The sequence below is a fragment of the Ammospiza nelsoni genome, chromosome 3 (assembly GCF_027579445.1).
Source record: "Ammospiza nelsoni isolate bAmmNel1 chromosome 3, bAmmNel1.pri, whole genome shotgun sequence".
Taxonomy (NCBI): domain Eukaryota; kingdom Metazoa; phylum Chordata; class Aves; order Passeriformes; family Passerellidae; genus Ammospiza; species Ammospiza nelsoni.
Genome location: NC_080635.1, coordinates 98,087,457 through 98,111,250, shown reverse-complemented (window position 1 = coordinate 98,111,250; position 23,794 = coordinate 98,087,457). Strand labels below are relative to the sequence as shown.

General features: G+C 37.1%; 1 protein-coding gene and 1 long non-coding RNA gene across 9 annotated transcripts in view; one reads left to right on the top strand and one right to left on the bottom strand.

Annotated features, from left to right (window-relative positions):
- The window catches only part of ADGRB3 (adhesion G protein-coupled receptor B3), a 447,230-nt gene that overhangs the window by 45,906 nt on the left and 377,530 nt on the right, over positions 1 to 23,794 (top strand). The gene's annotated exons all lie outside the window — the stretch shown is intronic.
- On the bottom strand, positions 3,112 to 7,412 carry LOC132070603 (uncharacterized). The gene is made up of 3 exons (XR_009418024.1): positions 7,346 to 7,412; positions 7,079 to 7,143; positions 3,112 to 3,666 (listed from the first exon to the last, which is right to left on the bottom strand). It is a non-coding gene; the product is annotated as an uncharacterized LOC132070603 (long non-coding RNA).

Below are 23,794 nucleotides of genomic sequence, written 5' to 3'. Positions count from 1 at the left end.
AGAAGCAGCCATTGACTGCAACTAATTATAATTCTATTATTAAGAATTTAGCTACAAATTACAACGAATTTTGGAAAAGCATTATATCTTTGTAAAAATATAATGTTGCTTATAAAATGTGTTTTAGCCTGTATTAGAGTAACAGTCAAAATTCAGCCAGCAAACAAGGTAATGTTTACAGTCCTCTCAAAGTAAGAAATGGTTTTTGTTGTCTTTTTAGTATAGAGAGTGTTTTTCCTTTGAAGAGTTAATCCTATTTCTTTAGTTTCATGAAACATCCCTGGATCAGTGTTCTGACAAAACAGCCATCCTACAACAAGAAAATAATTTCTTTCAAATAGCTTCTTTCCTTGGTGTCCTTGTCGATGCGTAGTCTTGGGAAAAAATGTCTGCTGGGGTCACTCTTTCAAAGTATGGAAGATTCCTTTCAAAAGAAGTAATACAACTCTTCAATTACATTTTTCTATGTGTAGAGAAACTTCATTATGAAAGTGGTAGTCAGGTCAAACCTCTGCTGTCATCCTGTCAGTCATTAGGATATATTGTGCTTCCAAAAACAGCTACACTAAACCAGCTACTGAATCTTTACATAAGAGCAGACTATGGCAAATCAATGAAAATAATAAAATTAATTTTATTCAACCAAATTAACAGAAAGAAGACAATATATCTTAGATTGTATTAACTTGTTTGGTATGTGACTGCTATTTATTTTTGTTTGTCTGATTCATAAACTAGCTGAGGATTGATTCCATGTCATTAACATCTCACATTCATTTGTTTTGGTTTATAGCAACTTCATAAATAAGAGTGTTTGTAAAAGATGCGCTTAAAAATTACTTCTTTTAATTAGCTTCTGATGGCTTGCACCCTGTTCAGTTTTTCATGGTATTCCCAGCTCAGGATTTAATTTGTAGAACAGATGGAATTAGTGACAAAAGTAACATTTTGAACATATTTCAATTTAATTTTGCTCGTCCCAGAAGTAAATTTTATTCCTATATATTTGTAAATTGGATTGCTCCCCCATTGCTTACCAAGAAAAGTCAGATGTTACTTTTATTTGAGCTGCCCTTTCTTGAGAGAAATGCAATACTGATAATTCAGTTAGGTTGCTTTTTCAGAAACCACAGTATAGCTCCTATGGGCTGCATTGGGGCCATAGCTTAGAGGAAATGAGTATCCAATGAGATCCCTGCTTACATCTGCCTTTACTGAAACTCCAGCAGCAATAAATCCTAGCCCTCGCGTGAAGCTTTCTCTTTGATCCTTAGCTGTTCGCTGGATTTGAAAACCTCTCATGTCTGTCCTTCCTCTTCTGGCGGAGACAGGGACTCTGAGGTAGCACCAGGTTAAGAATGTTCCTGAGAAATGTTAACCAGGTTTCTGTGGCATCCTGCCTCCTGCCAGCACTACGGCAAGAGCAACCTTCATGCATGATTTATGGAGCTATGGCTCACTGGCTACAGAATGACCATTCCTGCCGTGAGGACTGGGAGGAGAGAGCAGCTGTTGCAAATCAGGCCTCCTGCATAGCTTTAAAACCCCAGCTGGAAGTTGCACTTGAGTTAATTTTTTTGAAAAAAAAGAGGGCAAATGTTATTCTTGGTCTCAGTCACAATAAGCAGGTTGAAAATTGTGATGTATCTCTTTTTCCTTTTTAACAGAGTTTTTACTTCTAACTGCCTATTGAAATTATGGCATAACACACACATACACATACCCAAAAAAAGGGTAGAAATTCTCCTTACCTTTTTATAACTCTTAGTTCCTGTTTCCAGATATTCTCTAGATGAAGGCAAAGGTTGAATTATGTTAAACAGAGGAGCTGCAGTCAGATTATCGATATTAATTTCTGCTTACGTAGTTGGAGTGATCCATGTAGTGATGTTTTTTCTTATGTCACTGTCACTTATAGGATGGAAGCAATAAACAGGCATGGCCAGCTTGTGAGAGCTGGCTTTTCAGCCCTGGTGGGAACGTGGTGGCAAAGTATTCCAAATTATTCCTGGGGATGCAGGGAGGGAGGAAGAGAGAAGCAACACTGAGTGCAAATACAATGAAAATTCATAAAATCCTAGAACCATAGAATGGTTAGGGCTGGAAGTGACCTTAAAGATTATCTAGTTCCAAGATCCCTGCTATGGGGAGGAAAATCTCTCACTAGATTGACTTGCTCAAAGCCCCATCCAAGCTGGCCTTGAATACTTCCAAGGATGGAGCATCCACAAATTATCTGAAAAACCTGTTCCAAAGTCTCACCAACCCCCAAGTAAGCAATTTCTTCCTATTATCTAATCTAAACCTGCCCTCTTCAGTTTAGAACCCTTGCCCCTTTTCCTGTCACTATCTGCCCATATAAAAAGTTGCTCTCTCCTTATAAGCCCTCTTAAGGTACAGGAAAGCCATAATGAGGTCTCCCCAAAGCTTTCTCCACTCCAGGTTGAACAACCTCAGCTTTCTCAGCCTGTCCTTGCTCTACTCTTTGAATATTCTTTGCAACCCTCCTTTGGACCTGCTCCAACAGATCCACATCTTTCTTGTGCTGAGGACTTGGATGCAGCAATCCAGGTGGGGTCAGGACACTCTGAGATGTCCTAATACAAAAAAAGGAGGTGTTGTGCTGAGTTTTGGTCTGTGCATGCCTCTGCTGTCCCCCGATTGATCTGCAAGCGGTTTTAGCAGTGGCCACGATAACAGCGTGCCAAGTCCCTGACAGCTGGTGGCTGGTGGCTGCCAGTCTGAAACATCTCAGAGCCATGTGGCAGATTTCTGCAAGAAAAACAAAACAGAACAAAATCCCTAGCAGCAGAATTCTGCTTGCATTTGCATTTCTTGGTCTGAAGCACCATTTTGACCACTGCTGATGTCACTGCAGCAACAGTCGCAGTTTCCATGGCAGTTAATATTACAGCTAATATTGTTAAAAATCTCATACAAAGGGAGAGACTTGAAAAAGGCTGTAATACATCTGCAGAATTCCCACTCGGTACATTTGATGGGTTTGCCTGTTTGGTTTTGCTTGTTTTCCTCAGGTTAAAAGAGGTGATTTGGTGCTTTGGGTGCTGCATAGCTACATCTTTCAGAACTAGTGTGTGCTAAGACAAAAAAAAAGAAAAAAAATTGGAAAATGTTCATCAAATAATTAATTCTTTATAAGCTCAATATCTTTTCTTGGGCATCACATGTATGTGGAGACAAGAAATTATTGTCAGCCTAACTGCAAAGAGAACATTCACATTGAAATACCCCAAACAGGGATTTTATTCCAACTATTACCAAGTGGGGTCAGTACCCAAGTAACACAGTACAGCTCTACTAGGAATAATACTCTCAAAATTATTAGTTAATACAAGTTAGACATGTAAATATCTACCCTTTCTCTGAGCTGCTGTGATGGTCCTTCTGGGCAGCAAGGTCAGGAACACCAGTGCTGCTGGAGGGAGAGGCTGGGTGCCTTAGGGAGCTGGATCTTTCCCAAGAGGAGCTCTGAAGACCCTCACATTCCAGCCTTGCATCCACCTGTGGCTCTTCTTATGTTTCCCTGTCAGAGCCTGCAGACACAAAGGTCTGTTGCTTGTCAGGCAGTCAGTATATCACTGTAATTATATATGTAGTGTGGTAGAATTGGCAGCTTTTTCTCAGGTGAGGGATACTGCTGGACAGCTGTAAATCAAAACCATGGGATATTGGCAGCAAAGTAGAGAAATGAGTGCAACAACCCTTTGCAGTTTTGACATTTGACATTTTTGCCAGATTTACCCCATTCTGATTCTGTTACTCTGGACCATTTAAGCTTGTATCTGTAGGTTATGGATATATCTGATCAATGGATCAGATTTGCCTTTGCTTGCTAAGCAAATAAATGGTATTCACATCATATGCTCTTTAGGTATTCTTAATTGCTGTACTACAGGAACTTTTTTTTTGCTATATGACAGTGCAGGGAATTCAAATCCCTAATTTCTCTTAGTTCAGTCTGCAGTGAGCCAGGCAAATGCCCCTTTCTGTCCTCTTATGAGTGATTCATGCAGTTTGATAGTTTTTTGAGGTAATGTTGCTAAAACCTTATCAGTTTTTTTAAAGGAGTTCACGAGAATTCTTTTCTTATACAATAATCCTTTACAATTTTAAATCCTGATATTGCAGTCCAAAACAGTGTTATGGGCCTATGTATAGTTGAGCGACTTGAGAATGAATTGGAAAGTGCACAGATTAATAAAAGTTCATCTCCATAGAAGTTAACAAATTGGAATGATATTACTTAAATGCTGGTTGCTTTTATTTCTTTATGAACCTGTAACTCAGAAATAGAATTAGCAGCCTGGGACAGAATATGGGTGCTTAGAATGTTTCAGTAGTTTGGAGTCTACCACAATAAAAGTAGCTTACTAGGGTGACACATGAACTATTAAGTTGCTGTAGCCTATTTTTGGGGAAACAGTATAAGGACCTTAAAAAAATTTTAAAAGATTAATTAGTTAAAATGTGGAGAATTGTTCCTATGATTTTAGAATAAGAAGATATATGAAATTTTGTATAAGTAGTAGAAGAGGCCAATATATGCCCAAAATATTCTTAAAATAAATACTTGGTGAAATGAAGAGGAAAAACAAAACGAAAGAGGAAGATTGCTAAAAATAAAAGCTGGCCACTGTTTCTGACAACATGAAAAAGATAACACCTCTTGTAATGATGTCACCTCGGGGAAACAACACATCAGTATGCAATGTCTAACAAACTGTGGGGGAGACATTCATCCAAGAGAAATGTCACGCCCAGAGGTGCTGCAATTCTGACAGGCTGAGGAAAACCTTGTAAGTCAGGCAGGAATGCTCACTGTTGTGGAGCAAGAAACTTTGTTGTTTCTTTTCTTTACATCTAATATTAAAAGTATTTAAATATTTACAATTATGTGCATTTTTATTACTAATTTTTATTTCCAATTATGGTTGGAAGCAAAGCTATGTTAATTGCTGAGATGTAGTTGTAGTGTCCTGGTAGATTACTGCTACTGATGAAGGTAAATGAGGTTTCACTTCAAGCAGGCAGAGGAAAGGTGAGTCAACGTTTTTTAGTCAGACCATGTGTCTGTACTGAAAATCATGCTACAAAGTTTTTAAAATAAGCAGTGGGTCTGTACTTGTTTTGTTGTAACAACTACTTTCAGCTTTTCACAAAACAAACTTTTTTGACAGTTTTTTTTCTTATAAGAGTTTTGAAAAGGTCAAAGCTTTTTGACCTTTTCAAAATGAAAGGCCTCACTTTTTTTCACCAACAAGTGACATTTTGAAAAATAAACTAATCCTAGTGAAACAATTGTTTTAAAGGTCATAACCAAATGACCTAGACCAAATTTAAAAAAATGTTTTCTGAAAATTCAAAATGTTTTCTCTTTTACATTCTGTTAAAAGATAGGAAATATATTTGAGATATTTGAACCATTCACAGGATGACAAGAGAATTCATTTTCTAGTTGCACTGTAGTATGTGGAAAATTCAGGTTTTAGACATGTTAAATATTTATTGTTTTTCCACCCAGGGAGACAGATTATATCAAGTTGCTCAGGGACTTTTACATCTGAGTTTTTAGCATCTCCAGAGGTATATCTCTGCCACACATCTGGATACAGTGTTTGCCCACACTCATGGTGAATTTGTACATGAAGTTAGAATTTGTCTGTGTTTCCTATGAAGTAGACCTGAGAGAACTGAAAGTTGCACAGCTTGGAGACAAGGAGACTCAGGGGAGATCTTATTGTAGCCTTCCAACATATAAAATTTCTTGTAAGAAAGATAGAGAAAATCTTGTTACCAAAGCCTGTAGAGGCAGGGCAAAGAACAATAGTTTTAAATTGAAAGAGGATAGATTTAGATTGGATAAAATGGAAAAAAAAAATTGATGGTGAGAGTGGTGAGATGCTGGTTGCCCATGTAAATTCCCCAGAGAAATTACAGATTTCTTTGGGATAGATTGCCTAGGGAAGTTGTGGATGCCCCATCCATGGAAGTGTTCGAGGCCACATTGGACCGACTTTTGAATAACCTGATCTAATGAAAGATGCCCTTGACCGTGGTAGGGGATCTGAAGTAGATATCTTTGAAGCTCCCTGCCAACCCAAACCATTGTGGAAATCTATGATTCTGTGTTGCAAACAGTATCTGTTGTCTCTCACACTGCTGTCCACCTCTAAGTCTGTGTTTGGTGCTTCCCATAAACATTTTAAGAGGGGACTCTGACCCACCCGAATGGGTGCTTGCCCTACTGTCAATCCCAGAGATGCATCCAGCTGAACTTGCTGCTTATAACTGCAACCCTAGGAAGTCAACATTCCAGCCAGTTTGTTTTAACCCCCTTATCTAGTCCTCATTTGAGTATTTAGCTGTAGTGATATTATAGGAGACTGTGTCAAAGGGTGCCTTGTCAATACTAAGTCATACTCCCACCCATGGATCACATGATACAGTCTGTGTCCAATGGCATGGTAGAATATTGCATTTCTTGCAGTAATTTTGAAGGCACAAGGCCACACTTAAATACTTTGGTGAAAGGCAATTAACATTTCTCTCTGTAAACCTTTACAGTTCATTTTGACTCTCTAAAACATATTTTTAAATTAAATTCTTTTTAAATGAGACCACAAAGAAATAACCTTTTTATATTTAATTCAGATGCTTGAGAACAAGCGAGCATTGGAATTATAATGAAAGTTTGTAAATTTGTGATATGTGCATCAATTTTATAACTGAATTTTTGAAGGAGAACAAAATATGTTTCTACTGCACTGAAATCTATCATATTACCAGAACTGTACCAAGAGTTTCAGTGTGCAGAGCAGTTTAACTCCACATCTATATGGTTTTTGTGTTAGACCCCATTAGTGTCAGTGTTAATCATGATCCCAAAAGGAAAGGGACTCAGTCTCTATAAGGTATTTCTGAGAACCCTACTTCTTGGAGCTAACAAAGTAAGGAAAAAGACAACAGAGAGCCTCATGGTCCTTCCCATGAGAGAGCTCCAAGGTGTAGTGTGTCACAGGATGCATTGCTGCTCAGGGCACAACACACAGAAGCTCACCAGCATCGTAGTCTCTACTCGTCTTCTGGCCTTTTCTTAGAGGGAAACTTTTCTGCTCACAGCTTCTGCCATGAAAAAAACAGACTTTTGCACAAGTTCTTGCAGGTTCACTTTAAGGCAAAGACAAGGTCACACAAGTGATGCAATCACCAGTACCAAGCGTGAGCTGCCTGCGGCCTCCTCTCTTATAATCAGCCCTCTAAGTTTATCCTGCAGCCAAGTGTTGTCACTATAATACAAAGGTTCCATACTGCAAGAGTGTCATACCTCCTTGATGTTTCTCATAGGCAGCTCCTCTAAGCACTGACTCTTCCATCTTCTCACAGCAGCCAGCTGACTCCAGTTCCCCTCAACCACCCAATCCACTCTTTTATAGCACTCTTCTTCTTATTGGTTACAACTGTGGCCTGTTTAAGTCAGGTCTGCTCCTAATCTTTAGTAATTAGCCCAGCTGCAACTCTTTAGAGGTGAGATTACTTTCTATACTACCTTTATTTTCTTATGTTCTATCCCCCTGCAGCCAAGGAAAAGTAACACGAGACAGACCTGAGTCCCTGCTGTCCACTGGAAAGCACAGCCTGTAACATGGATCTCTGACTCCTCAGTGTATGGTAGTCTTCTGGGTAGCCTCACTTTATCTCTCATATCCCATTTTGTGTTCTTTGGGCAGTTTCCACCTGCTGCTGTGAAATAGGTGTCCTTCTTCCAAAAGCAGGAGAAGCATTAATTGCAGCTGAGGTACAGACAATTTATACTCTTCGGCCCTCTCCTTAGATAATGCTCTCATGTCATCTTAGATTTGTTTTGTCTTGATGTAAAATGGTAAATAAATACCCGTTATCCAGACAGGGTGGGTTTTGCCTGTATGGAGAAGGAATGAGCACCAAATGAACTACTTTTGTCACTTTACTGCCTATGGAGAGGAGTGTCAGTGCACTGGATGGCTCCTCCAAAGAATAATGTTGAAATGAGAAAAAAATAATTGGAAAAGTTCTGTCAGTTTCTAATCTGCAACATCGGGGTGCTTACCAAGATTTCCAATAAACAGAAACAGGTGAAATTCAATAAAGGAGACAAAGTGTGGGCTAAATTTTTATTCTTCTTGCAGTATTTGCAGTAATCTGCTCCTGTCAGAGTACCCACGTAATTTACAGTATATGTGGGGAATAGAAGAAGGAATAGTTGGAATCAAGTTTAGAAGGTAGCAGGTTTATTTGTCTGTCTTCTCTTTTGCTCCTTGCAATACACTTTTTTTCTCCCCCAGTAATTAACTTCCGTGGGTATTTAATTTAATTCTTTCGGCATCAGCCTTTCTGGATTATTGTTTTTCCAATATTTATTCTCTGTATGATGGCAGTCCTGGCTTGTGCAATTATCCTTAAGGGCATTCCAGTTTTTCTTACTTTTTTTCGTAGTGCTTTACAGCCAAGTGCTACAAGTTTGATTAAAGTGGCAGTTTGCTCTGACTCATTTATGGCCTTCATGTGCCTTTTACTCCAAGTGCTACAACTGAAAGCTTTTAGTGATGGCCAGAAAGTGGGGTGGGACTTCTCTACTTGTTTTGAAGTGTAAGGACTACATTTAATCCTAATAAAACAAACAAATTTTAAGTGAGATTGATCAGTAAATACTGCATTATTTGCATCCAAATTAATGGGTTTTTCATGTTCGTGCCATTAGTTCCTAGTAAGAACACTGGAATGAACTGTGCTGCAAATGCAAAATTGCGTAAAATATTTCATCTTCCATCCTTATGGTTTTGATATCTTATAATGCCATAAATTCCTGTCAGAGTTACTTAAGAGGGAGAAATCCAGGACAGGATTAGGCTGTAGCAGTAGAATGCAGCTGCAGAAAGAGCAGCATGACAAAGGCCAGTCTGAGATTCAGCAGATCACAGACTCTCCTAAGCTGTTTTTGTTGACAGATATCCTGCATTGCTCACACTAGAGTGAAAGCTGGCCCTTTCCATACTGTAGCTCTGTAGACAGCAATCCCCCTCTGGAAAAAAAAAAAAAAAGGTAAATTGTTAGTCTATCTCTGCAGTAGATCTGAATCAAGAACATTGTGCTCAAATTAAAAAAAGTCTCTAATTCTCTTCTCATTTAAACAGTAGCAAATGAGAAATAATTCTGAAGAAGGAACTAGAAATTTCTGTGAGACCAGGGAAGAATTTTAGCTGTTCAGCTTAGTAATAGATATACATTAAAATCTTACCCTCATTGCACTGTGTACTTATTCTTGCTTGTTCAGCTCTCATATTTTATCAGGGCAAGTTTTTTTAATATATTTGTGAATCTCTGATTTTATCTTCCTTCTAAAAAGCCTTTCTATTGTGTAATAAATGCTGAGAATAGTCTGAAAAAAATGCTGCTTAGTTTGTGAAGGAACAAAATCACATCTGCATATTCAGTCCAGAGGCTTAAAGTAATGACTTGGCCTTTGGTGGACAAATGTTGAATGACTGAATCATTGCCCCTTAAGTTAAATAGAGAAATACTGCAGATGTAGCTTTTGCCAGTTATGGCTCTCAGATGCTCCTTGGGACTCCTGTGCCTCCAAATGCAATTGTCAACTGACCCAGAAATATCATAGCTGTTTATATAATGAGGTGGTTCACTCATGATGGTATAACTGCCACCAAATACAATAGCAAACAAAACTATTTCATTTAGTTTGCAGTTTTAGCAAGGGATCATTTGAGCAGCATATAACAGTAGGGAGATTTTTACTTATCCAGAGATTTTTACTTATCCAGAGATTTTTTCCATGACAGATCCTCTTAGAAAAGATGTATGAGCCAAGCGATATTTTGGACAGACCTCAAAGTAAAGCTTTTTGGAGTGTACAACTTAGATGCCATGAAGTTCAAGGCCATTTTGTGTAAGGCCTTGAGCAACCTGGTGTAGTGGGAGCTGTCCCTGCCCATTGCAGGGGAAATTTGGACTAGATGATTTTTAGGGTTCCACTCCAACCCTTAACATTCTACAATTCTATTTTTCTCTTGACTTTAAAGTCTTTTTGAAATCAGAGAGAAAAAACACATCTTCCATGACAAAAATACTGAAAATATCTTCTGACAGTTTTAAGCATTCAGTGGTATTCTGACCTTGGTTAAAAATCTGGGCAGAAGGTAATTAAAATAAAATTGAAAAGTTTGCTTTAAAAAAATGCTTCCAAAAGAATATTTCAGAATTTTTAGTTTGTCTCTCTCTTTCTGGAAAAAATTTTAGTGACATTGAAAATCATTATTATTGTGCAGAGAATTACTTATTAGCTAGGGTAATCCTGATTGCCTTATGAAGCAAAAACAGATAAAAAATATTATAAAGACATAGGGAAAAAAAAAGTTGCTTCTTTATCTACCCACAATGGAAAATATAATTAATATAGAGGAGGGCATGAGATGATAAAAAGTTCAAGAAGTAATCATTCTAGAGTACGGCAAAGTTCATTTATGCTGAGGTGCTTTGTAATAAAATATACAGTCTTAAAGGTGTAGGTGAAAAGAAACTTCCAGTTTTTGCTGAACATGAAATATGAGCTAGATACAATCTGTAACTTAAATTCATAACAAATATTCCAGTTTCTCCTGCATCACCCAGGGAATGGTCTGTCATCAGAATTTATACATGTAATTATAAAAAATATTATTGATCAGCTGTGCTCTCAAAACAGACAATACTGAAGAGGTATCTGTGTAAAGTGGACTTGCAAGGTAAACTAAATATATCAGAAATACAGGAGACTTTCATGCTCATAACACATTGAGTAACTGGAGCTTATGGGATCAAGGAGGACCAGCAGTGGTAGTTGCAAATATTGATGTTTGAAAACTTTACTAAAGCTGATGACACGCCTTTGCATAATGACTGTGTTTTCTATCACTTCTATTTTGTATATTGTTCAGGCTGTCATGTTGCTTTTCATACCTAAACTAGGATGGTTTCTTTTCAAAGAGAGTTATAAGACATTGATGGCTTTAAAAGAATACAAAACCTGAAGTTTTAAGGAGAAAAAAATTGTGTGAAATATGCTATAAAACTGAAAGACTTTGAGAAATAGCAGGATTAATGAAGAGCCTAATTCTGATTTATGATGGAGGATCTATCAAAATTAATAGCACTTTTATATTTGTTAGGGGATTTTCTGAGCTAAAGAGAATATGCTACATAATTACTCATGTGGATTTTTCAAAATGAAGATCAACAGGATAGCATTGGACTCTCTCTCCAGGCTCCGCTGGCTGTACCAGCTTCCCAAGGGCTATAATCTGAGTTTAGATGCATTACTCAAAACTAGACACGTCCATTTACATATCCTAATTTGAAGCTGAGTCCTACACAAAGTGCTGAGAAATTCTAACTCTCTTTCTTTTTTAAATATTACAACACATTTACTGTTCCAATGAGGGATGCAGCCTTGCTGTTCTCCTTTGTGGTAGACTTAGATCAGACATGTTTTACAGTCACTTCTAAAGGAAAAAAATGCCTCTGATGGATATGACGAAGGGATTTTTTTTCCCATTCCAATTTTTAGAGATTTTTTAGCAATGGATATGGATCGAGGTTTTCCTGTTATATTTTATTAGTTTTTTTGTCAAGTCTACTTTTGCCATTTTCAGCTGTCTAAAATTACTCAAGCAGAATGGCCCCTTACACAAAGGAATTATTTCCTAGGGCTATGAATAGCAGGACACAGACCCTGAACAGGACTCTGAATTCAGGAGGATCTAGCACAAAGAAACTGCAAAAGTGGCATGTCTGTGACAATCCATTTTGCCAAGCACAATGAGGTGCAGTTAAACTCTACTGTTTTGTACTAAATGGAATCTTTTGAAGAAGCTTGTCTCCATTTCTGAGTATGAGGTGCAGTAATCTACAAACCAAGAATGAGTGTATCAGCCTGTGAAATATTATTGCTGGGTCAGGAAAATGAGGCAAAATTCAGTATAACAAGGGCCTTTTTCTCTGCATCTTGTCATCTTGTCGTCTCATCTTTGCAATGCTCAGGTGTTTTAAGAAGATGAAATATGTCCTAACAATGGCATAGCTCTACGTATGTTTTGCATTTCAGCTCGTGGTATTTCATCATCTTTATTGATTCCTGCACTTATCCAACCCATCCTCCTAAGCCATGAGATACACTGATCTAAATGCAAACTTGAATTATCACCAAGAAAAGGGATAACTCCACATTGTTAACATAGGAATTCAAGTGTTTTCTTCACAGAAGCTTACTGAGTTTTTGTACAAATTTTAGGGACATGCATTGTCCCCTAAGTATTTTCAAATCTTTTTTATTTTTTGTTATGAGGATATTTTCATGTATGGCTTGGTTTCCTTATCTATAGTAAAAGCATGGTGAGAACTACGTTCAGTTTAATTATATTCAGCCAAATTGCAACAGACTTAATCAGGGGGTAGTGAGCATCAACTGTTTGAATTAATTAGAAAATAGGTATCTAACTGTTGATGCTGCCACGTTTGCTGCCTGAAGCACACTACCTGCACATTTACATGCTGCTGTATCTCAGAAGTGGGAAGAAAAAGAGCATGCTGGTTTTACAATAATTAATCAAAATCTAGTAAGAAACACAGCGAATGTTGACTAACATCATGATGAGCAGCAATGGCCTGCTAAGTACCCCAAAACACTGTTAAAATCTCAAGACACATTTTCTTAATAGAATACAGTGAAATAACATTCAGGGAGAGAAACATTTTAAATTTTTAAATAGGAAAAAATGATCTGATAACACTACAGCTTTACTACATTCGTAATTATGTTTGTCAAAGAAAGGAAAAATCTGTTGGAAGAAAACACTGGTATATAGCCTGTCAAAGAAACCCCTCTGAGCCTGACTGAAGAAATTGCATTTCAGTGACCCTCAGAATGCTGCCAAGGTCACCCAGTCATCCAGCCCTTTGCTTCTGTGCTGCAGCCATTCATGCAAATTAAAGCTGCCTGCAGGCCTGCTGCAACTTGCAATATGCACATAGCTCTTTGAAGAGTTCTGAATATGTGCAAGTAGATTATTTGGGTTAACTTTCTTTTCCAGTCCTTCTTTTATTTGTCAGTTTAGGATTCTTGTTACCTCTAGCCTTCTTCATCTCACACCATACATCCAATTTGCACATTTTACAAGAAAGAATGACTTTTTTTTGATGTAAAGTGAGATGTAGTCAAAGGGAAAAATTACATCAAGGGAGGAAGAAAGCCTGGAGAAAGCACTAGTATGTGGCTGCCACAAAAACCTAACATGAATTCTACTTTTTTTGCTTGAGCAGTTTCAGTGTTTGTTGTTGCTCTCATAATTTTGTTATCACTTCAAGCAGCAATGTAAGCAGCATTCTGAATTTCACTTGTTATGAGCTATATTATAATTGTGTTGTTGCTCATTTGTGGCTGCGTAGTGACTGAAACAGATGTGGCTCTTTGGGGTGAGCAGTGCTCAGGGGCTTATCTCTTTGCAATTGCTCAGGGCACTGATGAATTCAAAGGAGATAGCTCAATGTTATGACAAAAAAAACTTAAACAAGAGTGAGGACTAAGAAAAAAGAGTATAGTTCTGAGTGCTGAGGGTCTCCACTTGGTATAGACTCTTTACTCTTTTATCTTGTTGTGTATTTGTTTCATCATGTCCCTGTATAGCTTCACATGTGGCAGAAAGCATAGTAAGAGTTGCGTTTCACAACAGAGCTGTCAGGCAGCAGAGCTCAGCCTTCTGTGTCATTTCATGGAAGTTTGGGGGCTGCTTGTGAATGCATTAAACAATTTCTACCTTTCAGAGGGCGTGGTAAACCTAAGGGCACTCTGTGCTTTTTTAGAGGTGAATGTACTTTCATTTTTGGCTGAATCATACAGCTATAAGGACTTGCAAAGCAAAAATCACTCCTTGTCATCGCTGTTTTTTCCCTTTCTTGAAAAGCTAGAAAACTAAACTGTATGAATAAACGTACCAAATAATGGCCAAAACCAGATACAAACAGTTAAGAAAACAAACTCTTGGATGGAGTTGAAGTTTAGACAACCTTTTAAGTCTCTTGTGAGAGAAGAGGATTAATTTGTTTTGGTACATCTGCTTAGAGCTTACTCTGTAGCTCATCCATCCAGATTTAGTATCTCAGGGCATCATAAGATGGAGTTCCCTTCAGTTTCTCGTTTGAGACCATGATAAAATCATTACTTAAAACCCTGTTTCCTTCAGAGTTCTTTTCCTGCAGTGAGCTTCTCGTAGCTGATGCAAAGACATTTCTGAAAATATTATAAGTTGTTCCTGTGGTACTTTGCCCAAGTAATTTCCAATGATTCTTGGCATATCTTTATGTAAAGTGATCACTACTTACAAACATAGTCAAGAAAATGCCAGCATAACTTCACAATCTGAGCATAGATTCTGGGGTTTTCTGTCAGTGTTTTGGAAACAAGCTCTTTTGCCTTTGCCAAGCAAGCAGGCAGCCCCTAAAGCCTGGAAACATGTGACTGGTTCTCTGCCTGCTTCCCCTCTTGAAACTCAAAGTTTCATGTAGCCTCCTCACTTCACATTTTTCCAAAAATTAACTTGATTTCTGTCTGCTTGTAATACAACCTGTGGCTAATAATGAGACTGGAAGAGTATTGGGTTTTTTTTGGCTGTATTCCTGTCTCCTTTTTAACCTCAGGCATTGTCAAACTCTAAATGAGTTGAAAAATTAGTTATAAAAAGCACAAAGTATTGATTAGGCAAAACTAGGTTTCTCAGACAATAACATTTATTTCATTTTCTTAAATTTGAGAAAAGTAATTTAAAAATTTCTTCAAGTCACAAAGGAACACAAATCTGTTGACCTGATATACATGAAATGTTTTACTTGAGATCAGTTGGTCCATTATTTAATTGTGTTTGAACAAGTATCTCATGAAAACTAGAGCTGGGATGCCTTCCATCCTAGGATTTTATCTGCCAAAATCCACCATAGTTTCTGAGCTGCTTGAATCACATCTGTGCATTTGTGGCAGGCTATGTCTGTGATGCATCACAACGACTGCACTTCTTTTCCAAATGCACTAAGATCAGAGGCATAAATGGTTCTCTGACTGCTTCTGCATCATTGTTAGTAACTTGATGGTTCTTACTGTTTGTTGGAGGAAGTCTGAAGGCCATTAATGGCATGAAAGAGATCTAAGGGGTTTGAGAGTTTTGAGACTACACTAGGTAAAATGCAATATTTTGAATTTGGAAAAAAAATAATTCAAAATATCAAAGTGGGATACTTTGTAATACTTATACTGTCATTAAAAAAATAGAAAGAAGTTTTAGATTAAACAAAATATCAGATAGCCAGGATTTCTTACAGGATGGAAGTTTTTACTCTTTGTAAATTCTAATTTCAGCTTAACTTGCTGATACTAAATTAATCCAATCTTGGGAATAATATTGAGCTACTAAGAACTTAATTATTGTGATTGGTGTAGGCTTTCTTGGTCAAATGGTGTTATACAGAACATTTTAAATTCTTTCAGACAATACCTAAATCTGCTGAAGCTTACATTTCCTGTTTTTGATTCTGTTTTTGATTGATGCCAAAAATACTGCAAATTGAAAAAGAAAGTTTGTTTGTTTTGGAGTGGTTTTTTTTTTCTTTTTGTTTTATTGATCTCCCTGTCTTTTTGAGAATCTTTAGCTAACCAAGTGGAGCCAGTGTTCATCTGGGTCTCTAGTCCTACAAATGCAACAAACTAAGTCTGAATAGCTGGTGTCAGCTGCATTACTGCTAGGCTGTATAAATAATGCAGAAGACACTGTCTTCTTTAAAAAAAAAAATTATTTGACTGTTTGAATTCATGGCTTCAGCTTAAGAGAGTCGTATGCAGTGAGGTGTGCACAGCCTTCACATTAATCTCATTGCTTTTCAGTTTTTAGAGAAGGATGACATTACATACTCCACTAATGCAAGATGGAGGGACAATTAATTGCTCTGGTCTTCTAAGCCATGTTAGGCTAAAAAGGGCCAGCAACAATAGTTGTTCTTCACTAATGTAGTTCTAAGAGCAAGCTAATATAGACAGTCTGTTTAGAATAAATTTAACATCACATTTTTGTTTAAATGACAATTTTGTACTTTTAGGACATAAATTTTATCTTTTAAATTTTGAAGCTTTCTTATAGAGTGGGTGAGATGTACCTGCTTTGTAGACAAGTACATCATTTGTTCTGCTACTTCAGCACACCTTGTAATTTAGCAATGTCCCCAAACGTATGTGTGCATCATCACTGATTCACAAAATTTAATGGGTCTTTCCTGTAAAGGTACAAAAACCTTTTAGTTGTTTTTATTCTACAGTCATACTGCTGGATCAAGCACAATACACCCACAGCCTTTCTACACAGAGTATTTGGCTTATCATGAAAGGCATAAAACAAAAAAAAACCGAACCAAGCCACCAAGCCAGAGCAGTGCAGTGAGGGGGAGTGCTGGAGCCGTCCAGAAGAGAACTCTGTCAAATGTGGGCTTCCCACTCTCAGTCTGCTGCACCCATTCTGCTCCTTGCTTTGGGAGAGAGGGGACAGCTGTGGCCAGGAGGAGGAATGGTAATGCAAAGGAAAACTATCTTAGTACAGTATGGTAGAAGAAGCAAATATAACTGTAATGCTTTATGTTAAATATTAGGCAGTGTACAAAATCAAATGGAAACAATAGTACCTTTTTCCCAGCTGGTAGATATCCATATGTTCCTGCTCTGAGGATACTCTACTCCTGCATTAGTACATTTGTGACAGAGTTACCTAGTGGTGCTTTTCAGCTGTTCCCATGTTGCCTGGGGTACTAAATGAGTCCTGCAGGAGTTTTCTTCACTGTTTCATTGAGTTTCCTTTGTGAGGGAAAACTGCCCATACTCCACAAGCAAAATACAATCTTTATAGCCATTCAGAAAGAAAAATAAGGCAAAAAAAAGAAGCTTGATATGTAGAAATTAAATTATGTAATCCATTTCTGCCCTCTAATTTGAAGCTTTTAGGAACAAAAAAAAATTTAAAAATTGCTCATATAGTTAGTGACAATCAACAGTTTCTGCAACAAAATGGTCATGCACTTCCAAACCTATGGGCTGATTATTGTAAGAGTGCCAATTAATGCTTTCAGATAGGAACCTTTTTATTTTCTGGCCGTATTTTTCTTGGTAGGAACCAGTAAATTAGCTAGAGAAAGAGCAGTGTGTGCAGGTAGCTGGTTCCCATCTTCCTTGGCTGCATGGCTGGATAAGCACACACACATTTAGCAAATTGCAGTGCTGGAGCCATGAGGATCTAGGTACAGAAATGTGGGATGATTTGTAGAAACAGGCTATGTCTTACTGTTCAAGCTGAGGGAACAAAGAGTGGGGGAAAGACGGAGATGAGCTTTCAGGCATACAGAGCCTGGAAGTGAAGATTGGTCCTGTAAGCTCAACCCAATTAGATCGACCAGAGAGGCAAGTTAGCATGCACTTATATGATCATTTTAGTGTAGATTGGAAGGACAATTAGAATAGGATCCCTAAATCATCTCCACTTACAGTACTTAAGCTGTGGCAAGGAATGAGCTCAGAACTGATAGCATGTAGTCCTGCAGACTAAAAGGAAACCAAAAGATGAACTGTAGGAACTTAGGTCCTTACATTTTCTGGACCATACTAAAACAAATCTAAAGTAATCTTCAAAATGCATAAAGTGTAGACACTGAGTCCGTTGCACCAATTATTTTGTTCAATAGATCAGATTCTACTAAACTTCTTTGCAAGAAAGATAGAAATTTACATTTAAGTAGCTTGTTCCCATCACCTATTTTAGTTTTAGGCTTGCAGCTTCTGCTTCCAGACACAGGTTACATGCACGCAAATCTCCTAAATTTATGCAGAAAATAGTTTGAATAATAATAGCAATCATCATCATCTGCCTATAAACTTTGTCTTGCATTTTTGATTGCTTAAAAAGCATTCTTAGAAATGCTACTGGAAAGCAGTGGTGGAGGGGTTAAATATGTACTTACACTAAAACATTGGCATTCTTCACTCTGTTCTGAGACATGCCAAGGTAAAGAAATGTGTGAATTATCTTTCACTAGTGTGAAACTAGCAAGAAAAAAGAAGACAATATGTTCAAGAAATCAGTTTCACAAGATCTGGAATCACAAACTCTGAAAATCTTAACAGAAACCAAATGGTTTCTTTGTGGTGCTATTACAGTACAAGAATTTAGATTGCATGGTTATTATAATGTGTGTTTCTTCCTTAATATACTTGAATTTCTTTACAGTTTAACCTTCACATTGACTTTCAGGGATATTGAAACAATTATAGTTTTTCTATCATGTGCTTTATCTTAAGTTTTTGATATGCATTTGCAGCTGTAACAGTTTTTTCTTTTTTTCTCAGGGAAAGATAACGAAGGTTATAGCAGAACTGAAAAAAGGAACAGTTTTCATGAAGGACATATATTAGTGTGGACTAAGGGCATAATTGAAGTTGTTTTTGATGTAGTTGGAAACAGCTGAGTCTGAGGCTGCTGTACGCACATGAAAGCTCTGGTTCTTACAGTTGTGCTTACTGCAGCATTTTTCATTGCAGCCCTGAAATACTGGCATATCTGAAGTACTGAGATGTCTGAATTTTGCAGCAGCGACAGAAACAGAATAAAAATTCAGTGGACATGGGATTCTGAGGTCACAGATCTCACTGTGCAAAAAAAAGGGGGACTGTAAGAGAAAGCCTGCATTTCCCTAAAGCTTGTCTTCGCTTCAGTATTGGTAATTGGAAATATTAATGGGAAATATTAAGATATTTTTAATGATCCTTGAAGTGTCCAAAGCAAGTATGAGGGAGTAGATACTATTGTGAATTGTTCTTGTCATTATACTATTCACAACAGTATCTACTACACCAGTTTCTTTGTCATTCTAAGGAAACTGGTGTAGGGGACACCATTTGAAAAACCAATCTGAAAGAGGAACCTAATCTTAAATCAGTTTTAGCATACAAATACATAGAAAGGCAATAATGAAAATACTGGAAGGATGAGTAACCAAGACTAGTCAAGCATTAGCTTCCCTCCCACTATGTACAAATGACAGGAATCCATGCTGGGAGAAGTTATGTTTACTGAGACAGATGGCGTGCAAGTATGGAAAGTGCCTTGTTGCAGAGAGCTATGGTAGCATCAGGTGCAATTGAAACAAGTCAAGGAAGGATTTTGCCAAAATTTTATGTGGAAAAGATGTGGGATCAGAGAATGTCCTCAGTCCTAGAACATAAAATAGATTAAATACTCTAGACAAGAAAACATCTAGATACGATGTCAAAGTCAAAGCAGAAGCAATAAGACTCCATCAGATCAATAAGGCAATCCAGTGTGAATCCTCAAGGATGAATTAGAACCAAGCACAGTTTTTTAAGAAACTCTATCAATTAAATTAAAAAAGGGTAAAAAAAACCCAATCAAACAAAGAAATAATAAAAACTTTCTTCAAGTGAGTAGTAGCCAAGAAGTAATTAACAAATTCTAGAGAACAAATTCTAAAGAGCAGAGATTGAAGACAACTCATGAACTTCCATATGTAAAGTACAAGAAATCAGCTCTATACAACAAGAAATAAGAAGCCATTTTCAGAGTAAATGGCTCTGTGCTAGCAAAGCTGTGATTTGACCTCCATGAAACACCATTACTGTAGAATCAGAAAATAATGTTATCCCATATTGACTAATCATTATGGTGGTTGTAAAACAACTGCACAGCAAATTATAGATCTAGAAACAACTGAAGGTACTGAAACGGATGTGGCTGTCAGTGTCTGCTTTATGTATTGATGATAATCTTGTGTGACCTTTCCAGAGAGAGAATATTTATATCCTGTGGAGTCATAAATCTGGCACCTGACATTTAGTTTTTGCACATAGAGCTGGATGAAATGTTCAGTACACTGATGTCTTTGCAATGCTATTTTGTCACTACAGATGGCTCTGCACAAGCACAGAGGGAAAGAAAAATTCTGGTATCTTTATGAGGATATCAACATCCATCCAGGAGAGGTTCAGTGGGATGAAAACATTTTAACTACCATCTTTTGTGTACATGTCATAATCTGTGACAGTGAGGCAGAAAACAGCCAAGGATGGTAATGCTTATAAAGAGGGAAGAACAAAGAACTAAAATCAGAGAACCTTTCTTCTTAAGATAGTAGGATTTGGTATCCTGTTTATCAGAATGAAAAAAGTGAAGTCTGGTTCTAGGGGGTTAGGGCAGATAAAATAATGCCTGCCTCCGAAGTGGAAGTGGAGAGCAACAGTATAGAGATATTGTGTCACCTGTCTAAATTTTGGCCTCATTTGTGGGCAGGAGAATGTAAATCAGTATCCATGCAAGAATATAATATAACAGACCCCCAGCATGGAGCATTTGAAACAGTGAGATACGTGGGTGATCCCTTCATATTCCTGCTCTGAGCTCCTGGACAGGTGAAAAGATGGAAAGAATACTGATGGCAGGAAAGTTAAAAGAAGAGCCAGATGTTTGTGGGAGTGTACTTTTTAGCAGGAATAAAATCTTCTGTGGCTGTACCCAAATATAGAAAGAGCTTTTGGCTTAATCATTCAGGATGAAGTGGTACTACCAGCTTAGCAGTGGTTATCCTGCTGTTAAAATTGAACTCTCAAATTACAAATGTTCATTAGTGAGAACTATGGGCAAAGCCTTCAAACTGTTGACATAGTATGTTGCTGTATCTCAGTGTTGGGAGGTTTAGAATCAAAGAACCACAGAATTTCATGATAGCCTGTAGTCTTTATGATAGTTCCACAGCTTGAACACCCCTGGACAATGGTAAACTGCTGAAACGGTTACTGTGCATCATCCTGATTTAAGCAATTTTTCAGTTTTAAAAAATAAGCAATAAGAGCTCAAAATAGCTATTAAGTGACATGAGTGATTAGCACAGCAGGCATAAGTCATGTAGAGCAGAATATACAAAAACGTATTATATTTTTGGAACACAGAACTGTACCTCTGGGACGTCTTAATCAGGAGCTACTGCAAAAGCATTTATGTCCCATTGGGATTTGCAGTTTCTGTTAATAGATTCAAGAAGGTTACGATGAATGTGTGCAACAGCTTTTCATAGATTTAAAAAAAAAAAAAGAAGAAGAAGAAGAAAGCTTTATGGTAGTCAAGTTGGAGAGGGGAAAATCAGGAAAGGGAAAATATATTAGAGATTCAAAGGGATCTGCTACAGCTAAATGTTTTAGGAAACTGCACACCAGATCTAGGCAATAACCAATGGAAACACAGAAGTGATTGCAAGCAATCTACAAGATTTGGTTTTATTAGGGTCAGAGGTGGTATTGGCATGTGAGGTGTAGACAAAAATAATCACTGCAAGTCCATTACCGTATTGCTTCTCTCTTTATAGATTAATTTTGATGTAAATTCTGCAAGTTTGGAAGAGAATGAAATGTTAACAAATAGCAATGTTGCATGCAGTCAGAAACAGTACAGCAGAAATTCACCTAAAAGTAAACTGAAGCATTAAAAAACTTAATAAACATTATTTGGCTAGTATTTTTCTTTATTGGGTTGAAAATAGAACATGGGGAAGGGATGCTAGTAAGGAAGTCAGATGAAAAAACCCTCAGGTTTCTGAAGTGGAAGTATTTGGAGAAAGTTCAGAAGTCAAAGTGTAGAGTACAGCAAGAACAAAAAGAATCTAATAATTTATATTCTTAGATTTTGATAATTTTGCCATATTTTGGGGGGGGGGTAAGGTGGGGGAGGAAGTCTTGGGATCTTTTACTTGTGACTGTTTCCTGAAGCTCAAGGAACAAAGCACTTGAGCTGTAGTACTGAGTCATCTTAATCTCTTGTGTTGAGTATGTGATCATCTTACATGTGGTTAAAAAAAAAACCCAAAACAACAAAAAAATTTCAATGTTTAAAGTCTCTAATGGCCAAATACAAATTGTCAACTTGCAAACTAGCAAGCATTTCAGGCTTTTTCAGGCAGCAGAAAGGCTTTAGGAAATGGTAGCGATCAGTTTCAGCATCTTAAGGTAATCCATCGGGAAATAACCAGTGTGTGCTGAGGTGTTCATCACAGGTTACTTAATAATGACAAAATGCTGTCAGTCACATCAAAGAAAGAATTTAGTTTCTTAGGGAGCGTCTTATCCTGGGTTATCAATGTGGGTGTTTCAGGGCTATAATAAAGTTATGCAGAAACAACTCCTTGGGCTTTGGGGGATTTTTAGATCTCAAATCATCATCATCATCCTAATAATTTTTTTTAAGTTTCCGGAGAACACTTTATAATTCAAAATCAATTACAGAGAATTTAGAAAGTATTATTTTTAAAAATTTGTTGAACTACATAATCCAATAGATATCAATTAAGACATAAAATGCTAATGTTTGTACACAGCATTATTGAAGAAATGTTTTTTGCCATCTAGATAAATTACAAATGTACCAGAATATTTTTATTAATGTTCAAGAGAACTGAAAGCTTGCTGTGACAGACTTTTCTTCTTTCTTTGTCCTCAAATTAAATGAGCATTTACATTTTAAATCATGGCCTGATACAGTCTAAATGGGCAAATGCAGCAGAAGCACTCTTAATTAATGCCTGCATTTATTAGCAATTTTTAACTAAAACCCACTGCAATTTGTAAAAATTATTATAAATCACTTGAGTGTATACTCTGCATTTGGCAGAATGCAAATGCACTTAACTTTCAGTGACCAATTTTTAAAACAGTTTGTTCTACTTTAAAGCCCAATGTTATGGACATTTTCAACCTATTGCCTCATTAACTACATTCATATTAAAATACCACTCCATTTCAAATGAGAAGATAATTATAATACCTTGAAGCAAATGAGATGTTATTGCAATAATTAAATCTGAAATGAGATGCAGATAGTTTGGACCTGCTGCTTTGCTGGCTCTTTAGTACTGAATACTGCTTCCATTGGTCACACTGAATTACAATATTGCATACCAACAGAAATGTAATACCTGATAGATTAAAAGTGCTCTTGCAGGCTGGCAGTTTATTGATGACTGGATACTTTGTTCACCATTTACAATAAATTACTTATTTTCCTGTGTGGCTTTTTCAGTTGTATACTCCCTTTCTGCATGGAAGAGGTAAAAGAAGAAGGATGCTGTAAAGTTCAACCTCGTTCTTTAATTTCTTCAATCATGGTGATGACCCTTTGCCTTGAGTAGCTGAGACTGTAGAAAAAGTCAAGGAGAAAGTCACTTACTATAGAATGTTCCCACTGTACTGTCTCAAGACTGAACATACTAATCATGTCTAGCTGAGGAAGAAGTTTTTACTGCCCTTTTTTTCCCCAGCTCTTAGAGACAGCAATGTGGGGTTCGGAGTCAGGGCTGTCTCTATGGAAGAGCAGTAATCTAAAAGTTTTACAATTGATCTCATAAACCATAAATTTTTCAGTTAACTTTGTCCATATTCTGTCTGTGTACAGCTCCTGGTTTCAGGAGAGGAAGCAACAGAAGATATTTTCCAGTTGAACTTGAGGAAGGGAATTTATCTTTAGGAAATACTGCAGCCACTCTTTTTTAACCTTTTTCTTATACAGCATTCAGTTAAATTAAAATTTATGGACAGGTATGGTATGTTCTGTACATTAGTTGTTGATTGTAATTTTAATGCTACTGATCAGCATTAATAAAGACACTA